Source organism: Malaclemys terrapin, chromosome 3 (assembly GCF_027887155.1).
Source record: "Malaclemys terrapin pileata isolate rMalTer1 chromosome 3, rMalTer1.hap1, whole genome shotgun sequence".
NCBI lineage: Eukaryota > Metazoa > Chordata > Testudines > Emydidae > Malaclemys > Malaclemys terrapin.
This window is the reverse complement of record NC_071507.1, coordinates 25,371,589-25,387,856: the sequence shown is the minus strand read 5'-3', so window position 1 is coordinate 25,387,856 and position 16,268 is coordinate 25,371,589.

The window sequence follows — 16,268 nt, the reverse complement described above, 5'->3', positions numbered from 1 at the left end:
CAGATGTAAGTTCTGTAGTCTCTCTATCTACCTTTCTGAATTGGGGTGCTTAGGGTGCAACTATGCATGTCAGGATTCCCAGGAAGCACTCCAAGTTCCTGCACAAGCTCCAGGTTGTGTGTTTCAAAACCCTGGGGTGTAAAAGGAGGAGAAATCTAATGGTTCCCAATAGCATTTATTTAACATGGAAATTTTAATAACTAATCTTTTTTAATTAGGATCTTTAACTTGTCTGTGTTTTTGACCAGATATCACATCCTTTTTTAGCACTGATGAAAAAAAATCAAGTCACTAATGTATGTCCTCCATATCGTACTAGAAGAAAATGTGTCAGTAAGACTGCTTTCATTAAAATTTACATTAACATGAGTTGAACTTCCAGCATTTTATACCAAAGTTATATTACACAGTCTCTCTTAGGGAATACAGAATCATTAGGGGAAATAATTAGAATATTCATATGTTAAATTAGCTAACAGAGGCAGACCACATGGTCCTACTAATGTAATATAAACTTACTGATACTGGCAAAACAGCTTAATTAAACACTTTATAAGGACTGCAGAGTGCAAGTGCATACTTTAGTACATACTAAGCAATATATATAAGAAAAAAATCAGACTCGGTTTACTATAGAATGTTCAGTCTTTACTGAGCAAGGAAAATAATAGATTCACATTTTGAATGGATATTTATTAAATCCAAAACTTTAATATTTTTGCATGTTCAAGTGAACAGTTCTATGTAAAAGGAGAATAAAGTATATGTCATTACTCCTGGGGGAATTCTGACCCAAAAAATTAAAAATGCTGTGCACAATATTTTAAAATTCTGCAAAATTCTGCATATTTTATTTGTCACAAAATAACACAATATAATCATGCCAGTTTCAATTATTTTGGTAATTTGTTTCAAAATACTTGTCAGCAAGTATGTGTGTAACAATACAGACCAAAAAAAAAAAAGATTCTGGTATTTTTATTCTGGTATTTTTTTTGACAAATAGATTCATTACTAGGCATATTAATACAGAACTTTGAGTAATTCATTTAAATTACAATACAGAACTGTATTTCCTACTCCCATCAGAAGCAGTGCAAAGGCTTGGGGGAGTCAGGGGTAACAGAAGAGCTGAGAGAGAGGGAAGGAGCCTGGAGTGAATCTGGAGGGTTGTTGGGTGTGGATGGGAGACGTATGAAACAGATTTGGGGGGGAGTGGGATTTTTAGGGAGTTGAGGGCCTGCCCATGCAGACCCTGGGTGACCCCAAGCCTTTCCCATTCAGTCAGGCACATCTTCTCCTGTCCCCACACTCCCCATCCCCATGGGTCTCTGAAGCCTTCTCCCCTATCCCCATGTGTCTCTGCAACCCCCTCCCCATCCCCATGTGGCCTTGTACCCCCACTCCCATTCAGTCCCTGGCTCAACACTGTCACCCCTCTAGCTCCTGAGTCCACCCCCAGTCTGTCCCCCCCACTAGCCATTCTGAACCTCAGTCTGTGCCCCCCAGCAGCTCTATGTGCCCCATTCTATCTGTCCTAATCTGACTCTGCGGGTAGGGTGCTGTGATGAACTTCTACTCCTGGCGAAATTCTGTGCCACTGTGCACACACAATTTTTTCCCCACAGAAAATTCATTCTGCCCCAGAAGTGCGGCAGTTCTGCCTTTTGCCCCCTAGAGGCTGCTGTGGTGCCAGAACAGCTGGCAGTGTTCATGCTGCTGGCTGTTCTGGTGCCACAGCGGCTACTGATGGGCAAAAAGCAGAACTGAAGCACTTCTTGGGCAGAATGTATTTTCTGCAGAAAAAAAATTCTGCTCCAGACATGAATTCTGTGCATGTGCAGGTGGCACAGAATTCCTCCAGGAGTAATGTGTGCAAGGTACTGGCAGGCAGTATCTTGGAATTCCGGTCGAGTTGAAACATATATGATAAATAGGGCAAGGTTCTTTATCTAACTTGACTATAATGTCTGCACAGCAAATCATAATACATCTGAGAAGACAGTGTCTCGAAGACTCTCTTTTTGATGTGTTGCTTCCATATATTGATTCTTTTGGGATGGCTGTTCTCTCCTGCCACAGGCAGGCTCACATGCTCTCATTTTTTTCATAGTGAAAATTTTGAAGCTGGATAGTCATTAAATCAATCATGACTTAGATTCCCAAACAACATAAAAAATTCTGTGTTGATTCAAATCGAAAACAAATTAAAAAAATGTTTTTGTTTGATTGAAAAATATGTTTCAAATCAACCAAAACATTTTGGGTTGATTGCAAATGAAACTCTTTTCAAGTTTTTAATTTGGCTTGGCTGGTTTTGGGGTTATTCTTTAAAATTGGCCAAATTTGAGAACAAAGTGCTGTTTTTTAAACAAAAAGTTGAAACAAAACCTTTTGAGAGAGTTGAAATTAAATGTTTTGACTTAAAAAAATCATTTTTTCCCTTGCTGAAATGATATGTTGAATTCAACCCAAATTAGCAAAATAGTTTTGGAACCTGAAAAATGCAGGTTTTCGCAAAATTTCTATTTGCAAAAAAAATTCTCCCAGCTCTACTCTTAAATCCTACTGCTGCTCATCATCTAACTTAGCCCTGAAGGGGAAAAATAAGGGTAGGTCTACACTTACCTCTGGGTCCGGCGGTAAGCAATCGATCTTCTGAGATCGATCCCGGAAGTGCTCGCCGTCGACGCCGGTACTCCAGCTCGGCGAGAGGAGTACGCGGCATCGATGGGGGAGCCTGCCTGCCGCGTCTGGACCCGCGGTAAGTTTGAACTAAGATACTTCGAATTCAGCTATGTTAATAACGTAGCTGAATTTGCGTACCTTAGTTCGAAATGGGGGGTTAGTGTGGACCAGGCCTAAATAAGACAAAAGCACAGCCCTCAAACAACTTCCAATCAAAGGGCTTGTCCTACACACCTTTTCTCATGAATAATCCTATTGACTGCAATAAGATTGCCCCTGCTGATAAGGGATATGAAGACAGGTTCAAAGGATCAAGCCCTAACATTTACTGAACATTAAATTCAGTTGGTGTGAAGTAGCTAATTTAACAGTGCAGGACAGTTATGAAGGACATAAAAATGTGAACTTTACAAAGTCTGCTAGGGAGCTAAAAGGCTAAAATAAATTTTAAAATTTATATCAAATTAATTTATATTCTACTGATATATTCTACTATCTGCTAGATACTGTCCATATCGAAGAGAAGAAACAGTAAGCTCTATAGGACAGGAACTCCCTGTCCCTCCTTCCCAAAAGAAACAGATTTCATATCCTTTGTCTAATCCCCTCAAAATGTTACCTGTCTGAGAGTCCCACAATCCTCTATAAATCAGAGTGAACAGGAAACTACACTGTTCTATTTTCTTCTCCATAAAATGAAATGCTGCTTTATTCAGAGTATACTCAACCTCCAGAATTCACTGCAAGAGAAGGTCACTGAGCTAAATACTGTGACTAGTTTTAAAAGAGGATTGGAGCAGAGCTAAGGTTATAGTAATTAAATTTCATGCTTCAGGGGATAATTTGTTCTCTTGTAGGGGTTATCTGAAAAAAATGTTTATTTAATATAATGATTAAACATCCTTTTAAACAAGTTTTATAGTTAAAAAAAATCTCTATTCTGTCAAGTATGGTGTGACGTAACAAAATACAGGTCTTCCATATAGTTGGTCCAATAAAAAAATATCACCCACCTTGTCTCTCTATATCCTGGGACAAACATGGCTACAACAACACTGCATTCCACAGTTCAGTCATTTGTCACACATTGACAGATTTGAATGTTGAGAAATATTCAAACCATCACAATAGGTCATTACTGCTAGAAGTTTTTAAAATGCCATAATTATCAATTATGCTCTTCAAAAGCAGATCCCCCCTGATGAAGGCAATAAGCAGTAGTGGCTTAACAAATAATCCATCCAAGACCATCTGCCACAGGACACGGGCATCCAATATCGGATTGACGGCAATGTCGTCAACCTTTCTCGTCTCCGTGCCAGAACTAAAGTAATATCAGCAACAATAACTGAACTCCAGTACGCAGATAATTGTGCTGTAGTTGCACATTCAAAGAGGAGCTACAAACAGCCCTTAATTGCTTCTCTGAAGCTTACTAAAGCCTAGGGCTAACTCTGAACATTGGCAAACAAAAGTTCTCCACCGGCCAGGCCCTGGTCAATCATCAGACCCAGCAAGGAAGATCTACATCGACAAAGAACTGGAAAATGTAGAATACTTTGCCTATCTTGGCAGCCATCTCTCACAGAGGGTAGACATAGATGTCAAGATTCAGCACAGAATTCGCTGTGCCAGCTTGCCTTTGGCAGACTGTCTCGCCGGGTGTTCAATGATCACAACCATCAGAACACATACTAGACTTTTAGTTTATAAAGCAGTGGTAATCCCAACTCTCCTCTACAGCTGTGAGACTTGGGTGACCTATAGAAAACCCTGAAAAACCTGGAATGCCAGCACTTTCTTCAGAAGATCCTCAACATAAAATGGGAGGATCGTCGCACTAATGTCAGTGTCCTCACAGAGGTGCCTGAGGTGAGGTGGAGAGGGCACTGTGTGCACATGCCTGATGTATGCTTACTAAAACAACTGCTGTATGCCCAACTCACCAAAGGAGAAAGGAAATGGGGAGGCCAAAAGAAGCGCTTTAAAGACACCCTCAAGATAAACATCAAGAGATGTGGCATCAACACCACGCACTGGGACACAGCAGCCCAGGATAGGGCTTTGTGAAGACTTGTCAGAGAGGGAACGTCCACTTTTGAGGAAAATTGCCTTGCCCTGGTCGCAGAAAATGCCAGAAAAGAAAGGAAAGACAACTGTCATGCAGCAATCGCGGCCTAACCATGTCTTCCAACACCACCTGCAATGTCTGCCAATGAGCATGTGGCTCAAGGATCAGATTCCTCAGTCATCAAAGGACCGATGAAAAATAAAACCTGTGAAAGAGATCATCCTCAACCCAGAGGGATTGCTGATGAAAACAACTTTAAAATGTTTGAGATGGATTTAAATTAACTGGAATCATTTTTTATGCCTGATACTATACCCTTTCTTCAGGCAAAAATCTCACTATCAGCAGGAGAATGGCTTGAGTAAGGGCAGTAGCATCAGACCCTTAGTTTAATAGAATAGCTGTACTTGAACTACTGATTCCTCTCTTCTATAAAAGCCAAAATAATCAATTAAAAATAATGTGTAAATACATTTTAAATAATAATTGGATTTTTCTATTAAGTACACACAAGTAAAACAAACGGTTATATAATCAAGATTATTTGAAGGGAATGAATATAAACATTTGAAATACTACTTTCAGCATTGAAGTAAGTGAGGGAAATGACTGAAATTACTTTGTTTTACAGTAGAAAAACAATAAATCCACAAATATCTACTCTACGAGTGTGTGCCCAAGCAAATACATTTTAATGTAATACATTTTGACATAAGTTATTTTTCTAAATTTCTCATACTTTAACATGTACTACAAAATTACTAGGTGATAAAATGAACTTAGGTCCCCGTGTTCTCATTAAGGCTTGAAAAATCAGAAAGCATTTAATATATTACAAATCGAGAAACTCATAGTGTCATATATACTACAACATCTAGTTAAGAATACTCAAATATTGTTATTATTATTATTTATTTGCTAAGTGCTGAGAGGGTGTTCAGCATGGTGCAAAGCACAGAACTCGGCAAGTAATAATTTATCTATCACACAAGAACCTCCTCCACCCCTTTATTGTTATATAGACCAAAAAATAGACAGAAGAACTTGGTAAACAATATGTACTATAATATGTTAGAATGTTTTTAAATTAGTCTAATGGTATTTTTATATTCTTACCAAACTGGGAGAAAACAATTCTGGTCTCTTAAAATGCCTGACAAGAAAACATTCTTGATTATGTTTTCAGGGTATAGTCCCAGTCTCTCAAATGAATTGTAATATAGGGGCTGTTGTGGTTCTTTAAAGACATTTCTTTGCATTCTGCTTGAGACTGAGTCATGATATTTTACTTTTATTCTCATTTTCAGTACATCAGACTCTAATTTTTGATCTTATGTTTCATTTTGTCCTCGCATTATAAAAAATAAGAAAGTTACTTTTTCTGTAACTGGTGTTCTTCGAGATTTTTTGCTCACGTCCATTCCATATTAGGTGTGTGTGCTCGCCACATGCACCAGTGCCGCAAGTTTTTCCCACAGCAGTATCTGTAGGGGACCGGCTCTGGTGCCCTCTGAAGTGGTGCCTGCATGCCATGGTAAAAGGGCGCCGCCGGATCCCCTTACCCTCAGTTCCTTCTTGCAGAAAAACTCAGACAGTGGGGAAGGAGGGCGTGTCATGGAATGGACATGAGCAACACATCTCGAAGAACACCAGTTATGGAAAAGGTAACTGTCTTTTCTTCTTCGGGTGCTTGCTCATGTCCATTCCATATTAGGTGACTCCCAAGCAGTACTCCTGGAAGTGGGTAGGAGTTCACAGATGCGCAGATTGCAGCACAGCTCTGCCAAACCCAGCGTCATCCCTGGCCTGCTGAGTGATGGCATAATGAGCAGTAAACTTGTGAACAGAGGACCACATTGCGGCTCTACAGATGTCCTGGATAGGAATGTGCACCAGGAAGGCTGCCAAAGATGCCTGCACTCTCATCAAGTGGGCTCTGACAATCGGCGGCGGCGGAACACCCGCCAGGTCGTAACAGGTCCTTATGCACAAGGTAATCCAATTGGAAATCCTCTGCGAGGACACTGGGTGACCCTTCAGCCTATCCGCTGTAGTGATGTAGAGTTGAGTTGATTTACAGAAAGGCTTGATACATTCTAAGTAGAAAGCCAAGGCCCTCCAGATGTCCAGGGCATGAAGAGGCCTCTCTTCACTAGTCTTGTGCGGTTTGGGACAGAACACCGTGAGGAAGATGTCCTGGTTCATATGGAAGGTGGAGACCACCTTTGGCAGGAGACCACCTTATCTTTGTAGAAGACCGTGTACGCAGGTTCTGAGGTCAAGGCTTTAATTTCAGAGACCCATCTTGCTGACGTCACCGCCACCAGGAAACACAACCTTCCATGACAGGTGGGAAAAGGAGCAGGAACCCAGAGGCTCAAAGGGTGGGCCAGTGAGCCTAGAGAGGACCAAGTTAAGATCCTACTGCAGGATAGGAGCCTGTACCTGAGGGAAGAGTCTCTCAAGCCCCCTCAGGAATCTGACCTTCATGTCATGGGAAAACACCGTCTGTCCTTGGATTGGTGAGGGAAAAGCGGAGATGGCCGCGAGATGCACTCTAATGGAAGAGTGTGCCAGACCCTGGTTCCTCAAATGAAGTAGGTAGTCTAGGACAGCCTGTATGGAGGAATGCGAGGGAGAGATGCCCTGTTCGGACGCCCAGTGGGAAAACCTCATCCACTTGGCCAGGTAAGTCAGTCTAGTTGAGGGCTTCCTACTTTCCAGGAGGACCTGTTGGACTCCTTCCGAACAGGTCTGCTCCTCCAGGTTCAGCCATGCAGCATCCATGCTGAGAAGTGGAGGGACCCGAGATTGGGGTGTAGGGGTCGACTGTGGTCAGGTCACAGCAGGTCTGATTGGTTGGGCAGGGGTCATGGGGGCCACTGACAGGCTCATGAGCGTGCTGAACCAGTGCTGGCAAGATCACGTCAGAGTGATCATGACAACCTGCTTCTTGTCTCTCTTGATCTTTGCCAGGGCCCTGCTGATGAGCAGAACAGGAGGGAATGCGTACATCAGACTCCCTGACCATTACAGGAGGAAGGCATCAGAGAGGGAGCCCTTGCTCAGACCTTGCCGAGAACAAAATTGGTGGCATTTCCTGTTCTGTCTAGTAGCAAACAGGTCCACTTGGGGAGTTCTCCACCTTTGGAAGATCATGCAGGCTACCTCTGGATGGAGTGACCACTCATGGTGAGAGGAGAAGTCCTTGCTGAGCTGGTCCAGTAGCATATTCCTGATGCCGGGAAGGTGACAAGCTTCCAGGTGGATCTCGGGGCTGATGCAGAAGTCCCATAGACAGAGTGCCTCCTGACAGAGAGCCGATGAGCGCGCTCCCCTTGCCTCTTGATGTAGAACATCGAGGCTGTGTTGTTAGTCAGGATTCATATCACCTTGCCTGACCGATGGGGCAAGAAGACTCTGCATGCCAGCTGCACTGCTCAAAGCTTTTTGACATTTATGTGCAGCCGCGTTTTGTCCGGGGACCACATCCCGAGTCTGGAGGATGCTGATATGCGCCCCCCAGCCAAAGTCCGAGGCGTTCGACACCAACCTAATGGAGTGGGGAGGGCTGTCGAACTGAACCCCTTCCAGGATAGTTCTGCGGTTGGTCCACTGCCGCAGCGAGGTAAGTATTGCCTGCGGAATGGTAACAGTCTCTTCCAGGGGATCTTGGGATGGGGAATAGACCGTCACCAGCCATTGTTGCAGGAGCCGCATCCAGAGCCTGGCATGGCAGACCACGTAAGTGCATGCTGCCATGTGACCCAGCAGGTGCAGACAGACCCTTGCTGTAGTCAGAAGGAACGTGGAGACTTCCATCATGAGGTTCATCAATGGCATTGAGGTTCCATCAATGTGTGGAATCTTTCCAGCGCCAGGAACGCCCTGGCGCAGGTTAAGTTGAGGACTGCTCCGATGAACTCTATCCTCTGAACTGGCACTAACGTTGACTTTTTGTCATTTACCAGTAGGCCCGGAACATGACACGTACCTTGAAGCACCACAACATCCTTTTGGACTTGAGACCTGGAGCTGCCCTTGATGAGCCAGTCATTGAGGTACGGGTAGATCTGGATACCCTGGCACCTGAGGTAAGCCTCTACCACCGACATGCACTTGCTAAACACTTTTGGTGCTGTTGCTGGGCCAAACAGGAGGACTGCAAACTGGTAGTGGTGGGGCCCCATTATAAACCTGAGGAAGTGTCTGTGTCCTTGAAAGATCACTATGTGGAAGTATGCATCCTTCAAGTCGAGGGCAGCATACCAGTCTCTCAGATCCAGGGAGGGGATAATAGAAGCCAGGGAAACCATGCAGAACTTTAGCTTCTTTGTTGAGGTCTTGCAGGTCCAGGATGGGCCGTAGACTGTCCTTGGCCTTTGGGATTAAAAAGTACCAGGAATAGAACCCCTTGTTCCTGTACTCGAGAAGAACTTCTTCTACCGCACCCAGCTGTAGCAACCCCTTTACTTCCTGCATGAGGAGACTCTCGTGAGAGGGATGGGGAAGGTGGGTGGGAATGGGAAGTAGAAAGGAACTGGAGGGTATAACCCTGTTCCACTGTACTGAGGACCCATCGGTCCGAGGTTATAGTCGATCAGAAAGGGAGGAAGAGGGAATGGTGGTTGGAGAACATTGGGAAAGATGGATCTGGGAAATAGTCTGGTAGGTCACCCTAGGGCACATCCTCAAAATGACCATTTGGTTCCCTGCTTATTCCGGGTCAAGCCCGACTAGGAAGAGGGTGGAGGCTGGTGGCTCAAATGGCACTTGTAGCCCTTGGCTCGTTTATGGGGCGGTCCTGCCTAGGCTGGCTCCCCTGGCCCTGCCGCTGCTGTGGTTTGAACTGCTTATGCGCCAGGGCTGGAATATAGAGACCCAGGGTCTTCAGGGTGGTACGGGAGTCCTTGAGGCCATGCAATTTGCTGTCTGTTTGCTCCGCAAATAGGGGCCGGCCATCGAAGGGCAGGTCCTGCATAGACGACTGCTCCTCTCTGGGTTGTCCACTGAGGCCCAGCAAAGGGGCTCGCCGCATGGAGACAGAATAATAGAATCACAGAATATTAAGCTTGAAGAGATAGCGGAAGCCATTGTGCGGGTCTTACCCTCTCAAAGTCTCAAGCACCTGAGGGGGATGGAATACTGAGGCCGCTGGCCTCTCCGAGGCTCCTGATACTGATCGGGCAGCCTGGGAAGGTTGGGTGAACTCCCAAGGGTTCCAAGGGCACCAGCCACTGCACTTGGGGCCATGGGACAGGTTTTGGTGCTGATAATGTAGTCGGCACCGCCAGTTATGGGGCTTGTTCCACAGTCAGGGAACCTTGCTCCAAGCCGGAGCTACCTGCAGAGTGGTAGGTATCAGGCAACCAGGATTGGGCTGAGCGGTGGCTCTTGTCTGACCGCTGCCGGTCGCTACATCCCGAAGTTGACCTGTCTGAACAAGACTGTGTTGGTAGGGCTCTTGGGGACTGATGGCATTCAGCAGATCTGCGTCAGATACCCGGCAATCCACGCCTCACGCTACTCAACTGGTAGCAGGACGTTGAACAGGACCAGGAGCTACTATGGGCCGGTTGCTGGGAGTATCGTCCTGAGCAGGGCGATCTTCCTTTAAGAGACGGACAATGACGGCCTGGCGATCGGCAGTCTCTGGTGTCCAATCGGACCCGGGATCAATGCCAGGCCCTCGGAGATGGTCGGGGCAGATCCTGGAGTTCTTGCCGGGTGGCGCATGCCTCAAAGAGTCTGCCCCAATTTACCAGTGAAGTATGCCTTGAGTCCTTCAATCAGTGCCCTCGGTGCAGGGACTGAAGAGGGCTCCGCTGAGTCTGCCTCTCCAGTCCTGAGGTGTGGTGGCTGCGGGGGGCGAGCACTGGTGGGACGTCCCTCACGATGGGGAATGGTACCACTGAGGTGGGGACACACGCATAGGTCCCAACGTGCGTTTTCCCCGAGACTGGGGTACCACAGGAGCCAGTGATGGTGGCATCAGGAGTGTCAGGATCTCCTGAGCTGCTTGAAGGGCTTTGGGCATTGACGGCACCTGAAGCTGGCTGGGGCCTGCATTGCTATCTGGAGTCACAGGCAAAGCATAGGATGGGCTGCACCGCTCGACTTGAGCTGAGGCCCGACTTCCCGAGGGGGATGTTGAGCTGCCCAACACGGATCTTGGCTCTCCCCTGTCCTTTCCTTTCCCTTGCGGGAGGTAGGAGATCTTCCTCTCTCAGTCTTTTTCAGCTTCTTGACCAGAGCCGTGCAGGGAGACCAGTGCCAGCTCATGGACAGCACCAGGGGAGCACTGCGCATGGAGGCCACGGTGCTCGGTGCGGAGTCGGACCGCTGCTCCGGTGCCGGAGTGAGTGCTGACTCCATTAGGAGCGCTCTTAGATGGATATCGCACTCCTTCTTTGTCCTAGATTTGAATGACTTGCAGATATGGCACTTGTCATTTATGTGCCCTTCGCCTAAGCACCTTAGGCAGCTTGTATGTGGATTGCTGATGGGCATAGGCCATTTGCAGCGATCACAGGGCTTATAGCCTGGGAACCGGGGCATGCCCTGACCCCCGGATGGGTCCCGTCCCGGACTAACAAAAAATTCGAGAACTACTACTAAGGGTAATTAAGAAACTACTAACTATATATAACTATTTTATAGGATTTCAAAGTTCTCAAGAACAGAGAACGAAACAATGCTAGTCGAAGCAGCAGACGTTCCAGCACCACTGTCACAGGCCCAAGGACTTCCTCCCTCAGGGGATCCCATGGGGAGGCAAATTAGCATTGTATGTTGCTAACGGGGTTGCAAGCATTGCAAGGCATTTTGGGGGAGGGTCAAAGGTGTGTGAATGTAAAGTGGAAGATTCCTTTGCAGGTTGCGAAAGGTCAAAGGGGGAAGGAGAAAGAGCAGAGAATGGATTAATTCGACACTTCAGCAAGCTCCATTGGAAAATAAGATGCTGGCCCCAGTCCAAGGCCATGGGCTTGACAAGAAAGTTTACAGCTGCATTCACATCTTACCCAATCCTGGCTAGCCGTGAGAAAAGAAGAGCTCAGCTGAGCAGGGATGCAGAGATTGCAAAACGAGCAAGATGGTGAAGGCCAGCGGGGGCGGAAAACAAAGTCTCTGGAGCTGGTGTGTTTTGGGAAGCCATGGAGGCCATAGCAAGCCAGTTTGGACTGGTACAAAGAGGACCACGAACAGAGGCCCCTGAACGAAAACACCCCCAAAAGAACCCAGGACTTAAAAACCCTCCCGAGAGCCAATGCAAGTCAGAGATCACAGTGGACCCCAGATGATCTGGGTCCAGGACAAGAACTCTCATCTACCCTCCCCCTCTTCTTCTTACGTTACACCCAGGCTTGGCCAGCCTTGGGTAGTGTGGGTGTGAGTATGAAAGTGGGATAGGGCTTGGGGCACTAACGCTTCCTTCCTTCCTCTGAGTGACGTGGGGAACATTCCCCCCCCCCAGCACTCTCTGCTGTTATTTTATTTTATTAATAAAGCTTTAAAACATAGACACTTTGTGTGTTTCATCATCTCCTCCCCAAATGATCCTGTGTCTTCTGCCTGATCACCTGACGCCTCAGGCAGATTGGTAACAGAAATGTGTCACACCATCACTGGCGGCAAGAAGGTGGGGGGAGCTAGTAGCGTCCCTTATACTGTGCCATGCGGGCGGCACTCCAGAGGGTGCCAGAGCCGGTCCCCTACAGATACTGCCAAGGGAAAAACTTCCAGCACTGGTGCATGTGGCGAGCACACACACCTTGTCAGGGTTCCCTGCCCACTCTGAACTCTAGGGTACAGATGTGGGGACCTGCATGAAAGTCCCCCTGTCCTTATTTCTACCAGCTTAGGTTAAAAACTTCCCAAGGCACAAATTCTCCCTTGTACCTTGGATTAGGTAATGCTGCCACCACCAAGTGATTATACAAAACTCAGGGAAAGGACCACTTGGTGTTTTCCTACTCCCTCCTAATAGCCCCCCAAGCTCTACACCCCCTTTCCTGGGGAGGCTTGAGAATAAACCAGATAAGCACAGACCAACCTTGGGTTTTTTTAGGACACTTAAAATTCTTAAAAAAAACTATAACTTTATTAGAAAGAAAAAAGGTAAAAAAGCACCTCTGTAAAATTAGATTCAAAACACAGAGGATTTCCCTCTGGGAAAAACTTTAAAGTTACCAAAAGAAACCCAGGAATACACCTCCCTCTCAGCACAGAGAAAATCGCAAGCCAAAATAAAAGTAAGCTAACGCATTCCCTTGCTAGTACTTACTAATTCTAATGGAGTTGGATTGCTTGCTTTCTTGATCTGTCTCCAGCAAGCACACAGAACAGACAGAGAAAGCCTATCTTGTCCCCTTATTGGTCCTTTTGGTCAGGTGCCAGCAAGGTTACCTGAGCTTCTTAACCCTTTACAGGTAAAAGGATTTTGTGCCTCTGGCCAGGAGGGATTTTATAGTACTATATACAGGATGGTTGTTACCCTTCCCTTTATATTTATGACACCCCCCCCCAAATCACAGATAGTGTTGGACAGCCGGTTCCACACTGGCTGTGATTTCTTCCTGGAGCTCTAGGAGAAAACAGAGTTAATAAGACACATGTACCTTTAGATATCCTACTGACTATATAAAAACTAACAATATTTTCCACATTTCAAGGACGATTTTAACAAGCTGATTCTGGGAAACTTTCATGGGAGAGTGCATCAGCCACTTTGTTAGAAGCTCCCGAAATGTGTTGTATTTCAAAATCAAAATCTTGGAGAGCGAAACTCCACCGAAGAAGTTTTTTGTTATTGTCCGTGATGGTGTGAAGCCACTTCAGTGCAGCATGGTTGGTTTGTAGTTGGAAACGCCATCCCCAAATGTATGGGTGTAGCTTTTCCAGTGCGTACACAATGGCGTAGCATTCCTTTTCGCTGATTGACCAGTGGCTTTCCCTCCCAGACAGTTTCTTGCTGAGAAACACGACAGGATGGTGTGACGAAGTAGGACTGTTCTTAATGTTTTCCTCAGTTTCCCCTATGCAGTTCTTAAGTATCTAGGTGGTGGGATAAGGGTGTATGGTTGCTGCAGAGCAAAGGGCCAGGGTACATAAATGCCCGACACTCTGTCTCCTAGCAGCTGATGGCCTGGGCCCCTCCTCTGCAAAGGTGCCAACTGAAGGTGTTGGAGACAAAGGGATTAGGTGACCTCCTGGCCCGGGAAAGAGACAAAGCCCAGAGAAGGAGGGGCTGGACGGGGGTTTGAGTTTGGAGCTAGCTGGGGACTGGAAGGGAGGGCAGACGGGGGTCTGCCTTGGTTAGCCCCAGAATGGACCCGGCGGAGGGGTGCCGGTTGCCTGACCTACAAGCTCTGTTTTAGACCGTGTTCCTGTCATCTAAAAACCTCTGTTTTACTGGCTGGCCGAGAGTCACGTCTGACTGCGAAGTGGGGGGTGCAGAACCCTTTGGCTTCCCCAGGACCCCACCTGGGCGGACTCGCTGTGGGAAGCGCACGAAGGGGCATATGCTGAATGCTCCCAGGAGGTGAAGCCGTGTGAGCTTCTTGCCCTGAAGACAATCTGCTCCGAGGGAGAGGAGGCTCCCCAAAGTCCTGACTGGCTTTGTGTGGAGCAGTTCCAGAGCATCGCACGGGGACTCTGTGACAGATGGAATTCTTGATCCAGTCCTTCCTGCATTAAAACTCCTCCCACACCATGCTCGGATGCATCTGTGGTTACTAGGAATGGTTTGTCAAAGTCTGGGGCCCTTAGCACAGGGTCAGACATGAGTGTCGCTTTAAGCTGGTTAAAGGCCTTCTGACACTCCTCAGTCCACTGAACTGCATTTGGCTGTTTCTTTTTGGTTAGGTCTGTCAGTGGGGCGGCGATTTGGCTGTAGTGCAGTACAAATTGCCTGTAATATTCGGCCAAGCCTAAGAAGGATTCTTTGACTTGGGACAGGCCACTTTTGGATAGAATCCACTTTGGCCTGTAGGGGGTTGATAGTTCCTTGACCCACCTGGTGTCCAAGGTAAGTCACTCTGTTTAGGCCTATTTGACACTTGTTAGCCTTAACAGTTAGTCCTGCCTCCATTATCCGCTCGAAGACTTTCTGTAGATGCTCCAGGTGTTCTGACCATGAATCAGAAAAGATGGCCACATCGTCAAGGTAGACAACTGCAGATTCTCCCAATCCTGCTAGGAAACCATCCACAAGTTTTTGGAAGGTGGCAGGTGCATTTCGCAGCCCGAAAGGGAGCACATTAAATTCAGACATCCCTGCATGGGTGATGAAGGCTGACCTTTCCTTGGCAGGTTCATCTAGCAGTACTTGCCAGTACCCCTGGGTTAAGTCTAAGCTAGAGATGAACTGGGCACGTCCCAGTTTCTCCAATACTCATCTGTGCGTGGCATTGGATAGTTGTCTGGGCGAGTTACGGCATTTAGTTTACGATAGTCCACGCAAAAGCATATCTCCCCATCTGTTTTGGGAATTAGAACCACTGGAGATGCCCATGCACTATAAGAGGGGCGGATTATATCCATCTGTAGCATGTCCTGGATCTCCTGTTCTATAGCCGTTTTGGCTTGAGGAGACACCTGGTAGGGTTGGACTCTAATTGGGCGAGCATTACCTGTGTCAATGGAGTAGTATGCCCATTCGGTCCGTCCTGGAGTGGCTGAGAACATCGGCGTGAAGCTAGTGCACAGCTCCTTGATCTGCTGTCGCTGCAGACGTCCAAGAGTCATGGAGTGGTTCACTTCTTCCACGCCACCATCATTTTTTCCTTTGTAGTAGACACCCTCAGGCCACTCAGCATCATCTCCTCCCTGGGGTGTAAACAGACAAACCTTTAACTCTCTGGAATAGAAGGGCTTTAGAGAATTAACATGGTACACTTTAGGCTTTAGGTTTGATGTGGGGGATGCTATGAGATAGTTAACAGCTCTCAGGCACTCTTGGACCATGAATGGCCCTTCCCATGACGCTTTCATCTTATGGGCCTGGAGTGCCTTCAAGACCATGACCTGGTCCCCTACTTTGAAGGAATGCTCTCTGGCATCTTTATCATACCAGGCTTTTTGCTCTTCCTGAGCATCTTCTAGATTTTCTCTAGCAAGGGCTAAAGAAGTTCGGAGGGTGTTTTGTAGGTTGTTTACAAAGTCCAGAATGTTAGTCCCTGGAGAAGGCGTAAACCCCTCCCATTGCTGCTTCACCAACTGCAATGGCCCCTTAACCTCGTGGCCATACGTTAATTTACGAATTTACGTATCATGGCCCCCAAAGTTCCATTAAACTTCTCCACCAGACCATTTGTTTGATGGTGGTAAGGGGTGGCAACCAAGTTGTCAAGGCTGCTTCCCCACTCTGAACTTTAGGGTACAAATGTGGGGGCCTGCATGAAAACTTCTAAGCTTAACTACCAGCTTAGATCTGGTCCGCTGCCACCATTCCCAAATCTAATTCTCTTCCCTGGGTAGCCTTGAGAGACTCTTCACCAATTCCCTGGTG